The sequence below is a fragment of the Talpa occidentalis genome, unplaced genomic scaffold, assembly GCF_014898055.3.
Source record: "Talpa occidentalis isolate TD23 unplaced genomic scaffold, MPIMG_talOcc4v2.1 talOcc4.15, whole genome shotgun sequence".
Taxonomy (NCBI): Eukaryota; Metazoa; Chordata; class Mammalia; order Eulipotyphla; family Talpidae; genus Talpa; species Talpa occidentalis.
In genome coordinates, this window is record NW_023601543.1 from 85931994 (window position 1) to 85944550 (window position 12557).

The following is a 12557-nucleotide window of genomic DNA, read 5'->3' on the forward strand; positions in this document are numbered from 1 at the left end:
GGGCGAGCCCAGGGCCGCTGGTCGGCCCAGAGGCTGGGGGGTGGTGGTGGCAGGGAACAGAAGCTTTACCCCCAGGCTTCCAAGGGGCAGGGTGGCCCTGCTCACACCTTCGGGTCACACTTCTGGCCCCCAGGACTGTGAGGAAATCCATTTCTGTCGTTTTCAACCACCCCAGTGTGTGGTTGTGGTGTAGCATTTGCCATGTAAGGTACCCACAATTTGAGTATCATTTGGAATACTGAAAAAAAAAAAAAATGTTTTCCCACGCAAATTCCAACAGAAGATCTACCCGGACATGACGTGCCTCTTGGGGCGAAAACACCACCAGCTCTGAGGCAATCCTGCCCTCCAACCCAAACCCAATCTGATCAAGGCTTCCAGAAAGATTCCACGGATTCCAAAGGTCTTATTATTAGCAGATAAAAGGGTATTTACAGATCTGAGGATTCCTCAAGGCCAAAGGTCTCTAGAGCTAGAGAGAAAAGTACATATTTGGAGAACCACATAGAGGCACTGGGCAACCCGTGGTCTGCTGGTACCCTCAGGTGTCCTGGGAGCTTGGAGAGTCATGACCCGGGTGGGGTCTTGAAAGCACCTCCAGGGAAGTATAACAATTATTAATAGGGTTTAAGTGCCCCAGGAGGGTCACTGACAAGAATCTAGCCAGGGCAGAACCATATCTTGGGGGTGTACATGCGCTGGGTTGGGGGATGGTAACTGCCATCCCTAAGAGGGGGTGCATCGCTTAGTCCCAGGAGGATTTAGGAGACAAACTTTTTAACAGAATTAAAAGTGTAGGATTCAGGGCCTCCCTGGTGGCACAGGGGTTAAGTCTCTATACTGTGAGGCTCTCAGCAGCCCCTGTGGCCTGAGTTCAATCCCCGGGCAGAGAGCTACCCACATGGCATAACAGACCTCTCCTGTCTCCCCGCTGCTCCCCTCAGCAGTTTATTTCAGTAGATCTGCCTGTTCTGCTCCCCACTCTGTCTCTGGTGAATCCTCTCACCTGCCTACACCTCTGGCCTATACCCCAGCTCTTGTATGTATAAATAAATAAAATAAATCTTTCTTTAAAAAGTATAGGATTCATATTTGGGTTCAAGACAGAATCTGTGCCTGTTTGATATTTTAGGCATTTGCAGTTTTAAAGACTCCAAGCTTGGAAAGGGTTATCCACTGTAAAATGGGTAACTGGGTAATTAAAATAAACTGGTGGCCAATTTTAGCTGAAAATGGATTTTATGCACAGTATTGGAACATTTTAAGAGAACTTAAGTTTCACTATATTCATAAGTTTCATTTATTTAGCTTAAAAGTTAATTGCCAACAAGTACAAAAATAAAACAAGATAAAGTTCTCTGCACACTTAAGGAATATATTTGTTAATTGAGACCGTTGAAGTGATTACAAAGGGAGTCGAGTGCAATTTACTCAGCATTTCAAATATACTTGAATTATGAAAGTGTTTAGTGAACTAAGTTTGCAAGTGGGATCAAGTATTTTCCAAAGGCCCCTTAAAAGCGGTTGCTATTATTTTCCAGACTCAGAATAATAACTTTAAAAAGAATAATAAAGTTTCTAGACTGTACTTAAAAGGTTAAGGGGAAACTAGGCATTTAAACTTGTAACTTAAATAAATTGGCTATCCAATAAATTTACTAGCAAAGAATAAATCTTCTTGGGGACTCAAACTCCCAGTTTTGAGGGCTAAATTACCTCTTCCAAGGGGCTGTAGAAGGTCTAAACTACTGGGGTTATATCAAACACACACACACGCATCCCTCTTTGCACCTTCACTCCATAACGTGACTGATACCAGCATCATTCCAAAGACATTTCATCCAAACTCCCAAGCCTTGCTCAACCCTCCAAGCCTGGAGCTGCCGGGGTCTGACCTGCTTCAAGACGTGATTCTCCTCAGGGGGCCGAGATCTGTGCTCTTGCATCATCGGAATCTGAGCTTCTCTGCCCTTGTCACGTTCTCATCTGTGTGTGTGTGTGTGTGTGTGTGTGTGTGTGTGTGACAGAGAGAGAGAGAGAGAGAGAGAGAAAGAGGGAGAGAGAGACCGGTTGTCAACCGAACCAAGTACTTCACCCCAAGTCAACTGATTCCTCACAAAGGCCAGGCTTCACTGGAGGCCACCTTAACTGGGGGCGGCCGAGACCTGCAGCCGGGATGTGCTCCGGCATAACTGGGGTCTGACGGTGGGCTTCCAGGGGGTGCGACTGTGCTCGGCCCTAGTCAGGGGCACACCCGTGTGGCCCACAGAGCCTCCCCTAGATCTACAGAGTCGGAATCTGCTTATTCTAATGAGATCCTCAAGAGATCCTCCAGCGATCCCCTGGCCAGGCCGAGTTCCAGAAGGCGTGGGCTCAGCAAGAGTCCGGGTAACACGAGTGTGTAGCGGGCCATGAGGCTTGATTTCGGGGCTGACAGACTACATAGCATTTCTTTGTTTCAAATGAAAAGCTCACATGTTCCCATTCAATGCGTTCTGTAAGTTGTCTCTAGATCTTATTACATGATGTGCATATTTGTTATGGAGTTGATGTGAACGGCCTTTGGGAGATCGGAACACATCTATGTTACACGAAAGAGATCTCACGTGCCTAGCCCTGGCTCCGGTGCGCACCCGCACCCCAGGCACGTGCACCCCGGCAGAGGCCCAGACTGCGGCTCACGGCAAGAAGTGGCAGCCTGAGCAGTACCTCGGTCTGTGCCTGATACCGTTTCCCACAGGGGCATGTGCTGAGGGCCTGGTGGGCCCTGCTGGGAGGCACCCAGGAGAGGGAGCCGGAGTCCGGAGCCTGAACTATTCCCAAGACTGCCGGTGGCCTGCCCACCCTCCTTCTAGGGAGCTAGCAAGCCACAGGCCTCCGGGATGAGAGGCCGGCTCTCGGTTTGTGCAGCTGGAGGTAAGCCAAGCCCCCAGGACAGGAAGCAGAGGCTTCGGCTCCTGAGGTCTCTGGGGACATCGAGGTTCTCTGTTTATTCTGTCCACTGCCTCTGGCTCTCATGGGCAGCTGTGCTCAGTTGGCCTGGGACGAAGCTAATCAGTGCCAGAGACCCAGAGGGTATGGAAAGGCCCAGAAATCCAGGAAGAACAGCGGCTCAACCTCGCCGCCTGGGCTCAAGGCAGTGAGCACTGCCCTCTGCTGCCTGCCTCGGGAGCCGCATGCCCAGGCGGGTTGTCCACACCTTGTCCTGGCTTTTGCCAATCTTCCCCTCTCTACGCTCTGCTTAAATGGCCGGGTTTGCACATACACGGGCCTCCCGAGAGCCTGCCTGGGTCAGACATTTCTATATACATATATAAAACACCAGCGACTCAATAAGGAAAAGACAAACCGCCAAGTGGACCCTGGGCGAAGGCTGTGCAGGGGGAATCGCCAAAGGCAGAGCCTCGGTGGCCAGTGAGCGTGGAAAGAGGTTCAGCTGTCACGCTCAGAGTCACGCCTCAGAGGGCGGCCCGGCATCCCCCACGCTAGTGAATTGCTAGTCGAGTAAATTGGGAGTGCAAGTCAGCAGGAGAGAAGACAGAGCAGCCCTTGAATCAGCCATTCCTCTTCTAGACACCCCAACCCTGCGGCCAGTTCCTCTCCAGACACTGCCTGGCCGGGAACTCACGAGCACGCGCCGGCGGCTGGTCACAAGTGCGCCGGTGCCCCGTGACCGCCAACATTGGAGATGCTCGTCGGGAGTGCGTGCACCGGTCCTATTTGCAAGTGATATCTCAGGACAGTTGAAATTAGCTAGGTCCAGCTCAAAACAGGTAAACCTCGAAATGAGGTGAAGTGAATAAAGGCTATGCACCTGTGATTGTGATTATGCGTAGAATTTTCAAACTGAGAACAATACTAGGGTGTTTCTGGGACATACTTTTGTCATTAAAGCCTGAGCCCAAGGGTAGGAAAAATCAACAGCAACAGCAACCTCAGATTAGAGGTGACTTTGGGATGGGAGGAACTGATTGGACAGAGGAACCTTCCATTGCACTTGTAAACTTGTCTTTCTTCAAAATATCAGAAGCAAAGAAAGTTTTTCTTTAATGTATCCAATTTGCGTCGTGATTTAGCTGGGTGACTGCTCTGTCTCGTGGGGGGGGGAAATCTTCTGTGACCGAATGACAGTAAAACAGCCCCAGCACCCACTTCAGTCCCCAGCAAGGCACAGCGTGGCCAGGCGCAGGCTGGGCACCAGGCGGCTTTGGAAACATTTCAAAAAATTTTGGGAAACGAGGAAATGCTGACGAGACCTTTGATGTGACGGGAGAGGGTAGATGAGAGCAGCGACAGTGTGCGCGGGGGCCATTTTATTTAAAAATGTGCAGCGTCCTCTTTCCATCTCACATCTACACACATGAAGGCAAGCGCCAGATTATCCCGCGGTGTGACTACGCGGTGGCGTCTGTGCTCTCCCATATAATCAATGTTCCCGAGGACCAGATAGTCATTTCATCAGAAAAGCCAACTCATCTGCTTGGGCAAGTAACACACACAAGCAGACAACTGGGCAAGCAACAGTGGCGTTCCCTGTCAAGTGTTTCTCTTTTTTTAAGATTTATTTTATTTACTGATGCATACAAGAATTGGGGTGCAGGCCAGAGGTGTGTGGTGGGGGTGAGAGGACTCACCAGAGACAGAGTGGGGAGCCGAACAGGTGATCCACTGAAATCCACCGCTGAGGGGAGCAAGAGGCAAGACAGGAGGGGTCTGCTGCGCCCTGCGGGTCACCTCCCTGGCCGGCCGGGGATGGAACTCACGCTGCAGTGGCTGCGGACGGCTTCCCAGTGCTGAGACAGCCCGTGCGCCACCAGGGAGGCCCGGAACAAATGTTTCTTAAGAGAGAACTCAATCATTCAGGTTTGAGAGTTTTAAAATTTATGTATTTCCAACACCTGCCCCCGCCCCCACCACCCCCTGTGCCCCATTGTCCTTCCATCCCTCCAACCCTCGGTGCCCTCAGGATGTTTGTCGATGACCAGCAGTTTCTGAAAGTGTTTTGCGTTGTCCAGTTGTCTGCTATGTGAATGTCCAGTATTTTTTTAAAAGATTTATTTATTTATGTATACAAGCACTGGGTCCAGTCAGAAGTGCGGGAGGGTGAGAGAATTCACCAGAGCCAGAGCGGGGAGCAGAGCAGGCAGAAGGACCGAAGGACACTGCTGAGGGGAGCAGCGGGCTGCAGGAGAGGTCTGCGCGCCATGTGGGACCCTGCTCCGGTGGCCGGGGAGCAGCCGGGGATCGAACTGGCTCTGCAGAGGCTGCGGGCAGCTTCGCAACCCAGTGGTCAACCGCTGGGTCACCGGGGAGGCCCCCAATATTTGTTTTTATCGTCCTGACTGGCTTTGCTGCCGACCAAACATTTTGAAACTCTTTTCATTTGCTGTGCTGATGCTGCCACCTTGTGGAAAGATCGAAGGATGCGCTGTGGACGGCGGTGTAGAGTCTAGCCGTGTTCTTGACTTACTGATAAAGACACTGTGTGGGGCCTCCCCGGTGGCGCAGCGGTTGAGCGCTGGGTTGCAAAGCTGCCCGCAGCCTCTGCAGTGCCGGTTCGATCCCTCTGCAGTGCCGGTTCGATCCCCAGCTGCTCCCCGGCCACCGGAGGAGGGTCCCACATGGCGCGCAGACCTCTCCTGCCGCCCGCTGCTCCCCTCAGCAGTGTGCTTCGGTCCTTCTGCCTGCTCTGCTCCCCGCTCTGGCTCTGGTGAATTCTCTCACCCTCCCGCGCTTCTGACTGTGCCCAGTGCTTGTATAAACAAAACAAACAAACAAACAAATAAATGAATAAATAAAACATGCCTCTATTAAAAAAAAAAAGACACTGTGTGTAGGTTTTTACATGAATATGCCTCCACGATATAAAATTCAAAGCACCCAGAAAAGTACAAAGAAAGAACAAAATCACCCATAGTCTCACTCTACCTCTGACTCAAGGTTCTGAGTCCCTGGGCGGAAGGGGGATGCAGTCAAGTCGCGGTGGTTCCCAGAGAAAGGGAACTTTTCTGCTATTCGGGTGTTAACCTTGCCCTTGGATCAAGACCGCACACCCGAAACGTAGGTAGTGTTGTAAACCAAGGTTACTTCAATTTCTAAAAAGTCCGTTTTTTTGCTATTTGGGGGCTAACTCTGCCCTTGGTTTTGATACTTGGTTCTTGCTTTGTTTACCCACCAGCAAACTTGTTTGTACATATCTCTAGTAATTTGATCCTGTTCAGGTTTTTTTGTTTTAATTTTTTGCTATAAAAAGGTCACAATGAACATTATATATGTGCGTGTCATTTACATAAAATCTGGGTGAAATTACAAAAATATTTCCTTTTATAGATTTATTTTTATTTATGCATACAAGAACTGGGGTGCAGGCCAGAGGTGTGGGGGGTGGTGAGAGTGTTCACCAGAGACAGAGTGGGGAGCAGAACAGGCAGATCGACTGAAATCCACTGCTGAAGGGAGCAGCGGGGAGACAGGAGGGGTCTGCTGCGCTATGTGGGTAGCTCCCTGGCTGGGGACAGAACTCAGGCCAGAGCAATGATAGCGCTGAGACTCAACCCCTAGGCCACCAGGGAGGCCCATGCAGGGTAACTTCTAAGCCACCCTAACACTCTTTTTTGATCTCATTCCAAAGCAACTGCCCCTGTCTGAGGTTATGATACTAGTTATTTTGAGGAGGGTGGAGGGAGGCCGTACCAGTAATGAGAACAGAATCTTAAGCTGTTTCTCTACAAAAGCTGTTAATCAGATGGAAAGAGGTGGTGTGAACTGTGCTGTAGTCGCATCGATGGGCTGTGTTCACGATTTCATGCTTCCAAGCGCCCACTCCTCATCCAACAATGAGCACTTGTTGGCTACCTCGCAGGTGCCAGGTACTGTTCTAGGTGCTGGGAAGATGAAAACCATCAAGATTTGAGGTCCGGGCCTGCCTCAGATGAGGTTACCACTTGAGCAACGACAAGGGAGGGGTGAAGGCTGTGGGTCAATCATGTTGGAGCGGGAGGCAGGGTGTGGGTTGTGGGGGAGGGAGCTGGAGAGGAAACACACAAGAGAGGCAGGTGGTCTCTCAGCCTTAGCGTCGTCTTCTTAGAAGCTGCCGTCTTCTAGAGCCTCCACCTGAAGAGCCAGGTGGAAGAGGAAGAAGAGAAGGTGTGGGCTAAAGTGTAAAAGAAGAAAGATGAGGCAGAGCACCAGGTAAACCTCTCCTCAAGTCTTCCATTTTGTCCTGCCCAGCGGGGAGGCAGGGAAGGGCCGGCAGGCAAGCCCGTGGTGTGCTCGAGCCTGACGAGCTGTTTCATAATCTCTGCACATAAAACCAGTCATTGGCCGAATCCATGTCCTAACAGCCCACGATGTGCACACGCAGCCTCCACCTCTAAAATCTGAGCCACCCCAGGTACCTGCCGCCAAGGATGGAATCGGCCTTGACTTTGTCTTGCCATGAGGACTCAGAGAGGAATCGTGCACCGTGCACGGGGCACCCAGAGAGGATCCTGGATGTTTGAAGGTTACATTCTTGGTTGACATCAAAGCCACTGGCCAAGAATAACTGCCAAGGCCTTTGGTGCCTGAGCTGAACTTTGCTTTCGTTTGTGGCTGGACTCGTCGCTTAATATTGGGGCAGAAACAGAACGATGATCTCCTGTCCACAGTCTCCATGTCTGTGGAGGGGCGTTTCTGACCAGAAACATCCTGGTCCTGACATACGTGTATGAAGAATCCCGGGGCAGGAGACGGGGGCACCTGCCGGGGGTGTGCAGGGATTTTGTGGTCTGTTCCAAGCGGCGCACAGCCTGGGTGGGAGGCGGTGTTGATCCTTGATCCACACTGGCATGAGGGCTGATGTGTCAAGAACACTGTCGCCCTCTCGGTCAGGCCTGCGAGGACGACATCTTCTCTTACTGGAAACTAAATTAGTTCCCTGCACAAGAGCAGCGTGGGCGTGTTCAGAGGCCAGGCACTGGTTCCCAAAAGTCAGGGTTCGTTTCACTGGCCCCCTAGGTGTGAGATGCACAGCTCCATGAAAACGTTACCACGAATGTCCAATTGGGGGGTTGAAATCCAGGAATTCACCCCAATGTCGTGGACTCTGACTAAAGCCGACTATGCTTGGGCCGGACTCCTGTTTGGGACTCGTGGGGAGGAGTGTCTCTGGGCTCCTGGGCTCCGGAGGCCCAGGGCCACCTGACAAGCCCCAGATACGATCCTACCTGGCGTGCGCTTCTGGCTGTGGGTGTCCATCCCTCAGATGGTATCGGGGAGCTGGGAATGGAGGTTGGGTGTGGGGTAATTACACCCTCCTCGTGGTGACACTGCCTCCTCCTAGCAGGGCAAGATCGCTTCTTCCTTCCATCTCTCAGAGAAAGCTAGAGAGAGAGAGAGAGAGAGAGAGTGTGTGTGTGTGTGCGCGCATGTGTGCGCATGTGTGCGAGTCCTCCAAAAGGCTCGCTAAAAAGGGAAAAAACAGAAATCTCCTTGATGCCGGTTAATATCCGAGTCGTGGAAGAGCCAACTGCCTCTGTGTTTTCTCAGATTCTCACAGCACGAGCCTCACACTGGGATAGAGACAGCAGGATTTCTTGGGTGGATTTATCTTCCAGTGAACAAATGTTTGTGGCCACCGGCTGGAATCAGGGTCTGGGGAGGGAGCGCGCTGGGATGCCCGGGCATGGGGAGCCTCCCTACCGCCTGCAAAGCAGGCTGCCACTCAGGCACTGGGCACCGCCCCTTCGTCCCTTCGGGGCCAGGACCCTCCGTCTCCTCCCCGTGTGCTTGTCCGAGCAGTGAGTGAGCTGTGAGGGCTCCCGAAGCCCCACAGGGCGCCCTCGCGATGTGGGCATAAGGAAGCCCGAGGAAACGGGACACGGGGCGTGGACAACGTTGAGCTACTCGCAGCATCGTCGCTACACACTTTTTCCCTTCAGCGAAGAAAGCAGAAGGGGTGCTGCGTCATCGCCACGTCCCGCTCAGCCACAGCTGGGAACAGAGCGCGCAGGTCTGGGCCGAGGACTGCAAGGAACTGTTTTGGTCCAAGAAAGGGGAGTCTCCCGAAGGCAGTCACTGGGATCGGGCGGCGATGGCCGTTCTAGAGGGGAGCGTGCAGTGCCGCAACTGCTGCCGCCTCCCTGGCCTCCTTGGCCCTCCGCTTTCCATAGTCCTGTGCCTGTGGCTTCCAGAGGTTTCCTTGGCCCTCTGCCTCAACTTTCTTCCTTTGCACTTCAGCCAGCATCTTTACTGTACCTCCACTTGGCTCTCATGGCACAGAGGCTTCTAGAAGATGGCACGAAGCCTGAGCTGACTATGCAATGGTCTCTGCTTTTGAAGAACTCACAGCCCAGGGCATATGGACACTAATTACTATTCTGCAAAATAAAATGCGGCATCTGCGGGATTCCTCCTAGTGAAGGGCAATGTGGAGGGTGGCAGATCAGGAGGCCTTCTTGGAGGAGGTGTCATTTGAGAGGTGCTTCCAGAATGGGCAAGTTTTCCATGGGCAGAGCTGGGGGTGAAGCATCCCCGGAAAGAATGGCGTGTGCCCAAAGGAGGAGAGTTTGAAAGCTGAAAGGTTGGGTTTGGCTGGTGTGGAGGGTGCACGGAGAAGAGAGTGTAGAGAATTCAGTCCAGAAGTGTGCACTGGGGACAGGCTCCGCGAAGATTCCCCACGACAGGCTGAGAGGCCTGAATGTCATTTTGGACTCATCAGAGAGACCCTGGAGAATTCTCTTTTGCCACGGATCACGATGAGCCTGGCTGGGAGCTGGAGTGACAGATAATGGCATCTGTCTCTCTTTTAACATAGACTTTATTTCTTAGAGCACTTTTAGGTTCACAGCAAAAGGCAGCAGAAGAGACATTTTTCATGGACCCCTGCCCCACCCCCACACTGGCTTTACCTGGCAGTAGAGTGGGGCATGTTGAAGCTACATTGACACAGCACTGTCGCCCAGAGATCATGGGACATTAGGGTTCCCTCTTGGTGGCGTCCGCTCTATGGGTGTGGACAGTGTGGACACACGTTTCATGACGCGTATCCACCCTCGAGGTGTCATCTGGAGTATTGTCACCGCCCTGAAAATCCTCTGTGCTCCCCCTATTCATCCCTCCTCCCCCCTCCTCCGGCCCCGGCCACCACCGATCGCGTCACTGTCTCTGTAGTTTTTGTCTTTTCCAGAATGTCATGGAGCTGGAAGCCCCCTGCGTGTCTTTCCAGACTGGCCTCTCACTTAGCAACGCGCACCCCGGTTCCTCCACGTCCTTCCTCGCTGGCTGGCTCATATCTCTGCAGCTCTGATGATCACCTCACGGGCCCGACCACGACTGACGCCTCCACTGCCGCCGAAGGACACCCGGTGGCTTTCACGCTTTGGTTGTGAAGGGAGCGGCTGTGAACTCCGCGTGCAGGTGTGCGTGTGGACGTGAGTCCTCAGCTCCTTGGGGCAGGTGCCAAGGAGCAGGGTTGCTGGACCTTTTCATTCGGGAAGATGCCAATCTCGTGTTTTCCTTTTTGGGGTGGGTAATTAGAGGGTTCCTGTGAAGACGGGCTTGGGAATGATAGCGCCAGATACCAAATCTTGGAGGAGATACCACGGCAGGAAATTTGAGAATGAAGAAATGCTCCCTGGGAAAAACTTGAACCATGACCCTGAGGTCTAATAACTGCGCCGGAACGGCCTGCCTTCTGAGAAGAAAGTGGCCTCTTCCGGCGGAGCCTTCCCCCTAGCCTGCCGCCGGCCCTGGCCCGCCTGTCCTCCCACTCTGCGGGCGGGGCGGGCTCGCCATCAGGCCCGGGCCAAGGGAGGCCGCGCACTAATTAAGGGTGACCAACAGCCGCAGCCGCCCAGCAACCTGATTTAATAAGCGGCTGCCCGCCCACCGGTCAACACAGGCGTGAGCCGGCCCAGACGGCTGCCGACTCTTCCAGATTTCCACCGACCCACCCGCCTTGTTCTCACCGCCAGACCCCGTCTCAGCGGCGCACTTGGGCTTGCCAACGAGATGAGAAGCGGGGCGCTCCGCCTGGTCAGGGGCGCGGGGCTGTGGGGCTCGGCGGCAGGCCAGCTCTGCTCCCTGGCGGCCCTTTGCCTTCCTCAGTGGCTGACTCTGTCCTCCGGGCTCCTGGAGAGCGAGAGGTATCTTCTGGGCCTGTGGCAGACCTGCGTGACTCAGGACACGGGTGGCAGCGTGTGCCAGGCCTCCTCCGGCCAGGGGGACCTGGCCGCCGACCTGCGGGTCGCTCGCATCCTCATGTGCGTGGCCTGCGTCTCTGGCTCTTTGGGGCTGGTGGCCGTCCTCCTGGGAGTGACCTGGCCCAGGGACAGGGCCCGCCTGGGAAGCTGGCTGGAGAGAGGCGCCGACGCTGCCGGGGGCGCTCTTCTCTGCCTGGCTGGACTTGCCACCTTAGTGCCCGTGTCCTACATCGCCCACATCACCCTGCAGAGGTTCTGGGGCCCAGAGTCCCCCACCAACACGCCCCGCTGGGAGTTCGGCAACGCCATGTTTAGCGGCTGGATTGGTGGCTTCTTCCTTCTGACCGGAGGCCTCCTCTTGATCGTGGCCCAGCTGTACACCCACAGGTTGGCCGAAAGCCCAACTTCTTTCCCTCCAAAACTGGACTTTTCGAGAGCAGTGTCTTTTCGTAAAGTAGACTTTGTCTAAAAACCGTACCTGGATCAAGCCTTGTTACTAATGTTTCCAACACAGGACTGGTTTTCCTTGTGTTCCAGAAATGACCCTTCTCTCCTTCGCTCTTTTTCTGCTGGGATTGGCTTGCTTGTCCTCTGTTGCTCGCCGTAAATATCAGCTGAATGCACCTCCCGGGAGGGTGCACTTTCCCCCTCACAACCCAGGGAAGGTGGGTGCCTGAAAAAGTCACGTGCCATCTGCCATGAAGGTGTCACTCTCCCCCCAGCACCAATCAGCCACTGCTGTTTTTTGCATGTATAGTGCTGCCTTTTCTAGAAAATTTCTATAAACGGAGTCATGACTGTGTAGTCTTTTCTAGGATTTTCTATATAATCATGTTGCCTCTGAAAAATTTATAGTTTTGTTTCTTTCTAATTCTTCTATCTTTACATTATTTCACCCTCTATTTGTTTAGCATACAAACTCAGGGAAGGTTTAAAGTTTATCAACAACTCCACCAGCAAGGACATTACAGCTTTAGCCCTAATTAGTCTTCTCCCAGCTTACATGTTACATGTGAACTCCAGAATATAGACATCTAAAAATGATAACCGGTGTTGCTTTAGATTTACCCAAGTGCTTACCAATTCTTTTGTCATTGCTTCTGGAAACCAACTCCTTCATTCTGGGTCCAGTTACTTCCTTTCCAAAATGTCTCCTTTCATAAATTCTTTATCTGAAAACATCTGCATTTTGTCCTCATTCTTGAGTGATGGGTTAGTAGATAAAGAATTATCAGTTGACCAGTACTTTTTTCAGCACTTTGAAGATATTATTTTATTGTTTTTCAATCTTTATTTAGAATCTGGGGTTTATTTGGTCTAAGGATAGATCCTTTATCATTAGATCCTGTCTTCTCTCTGGTTTAAGACTTTTCT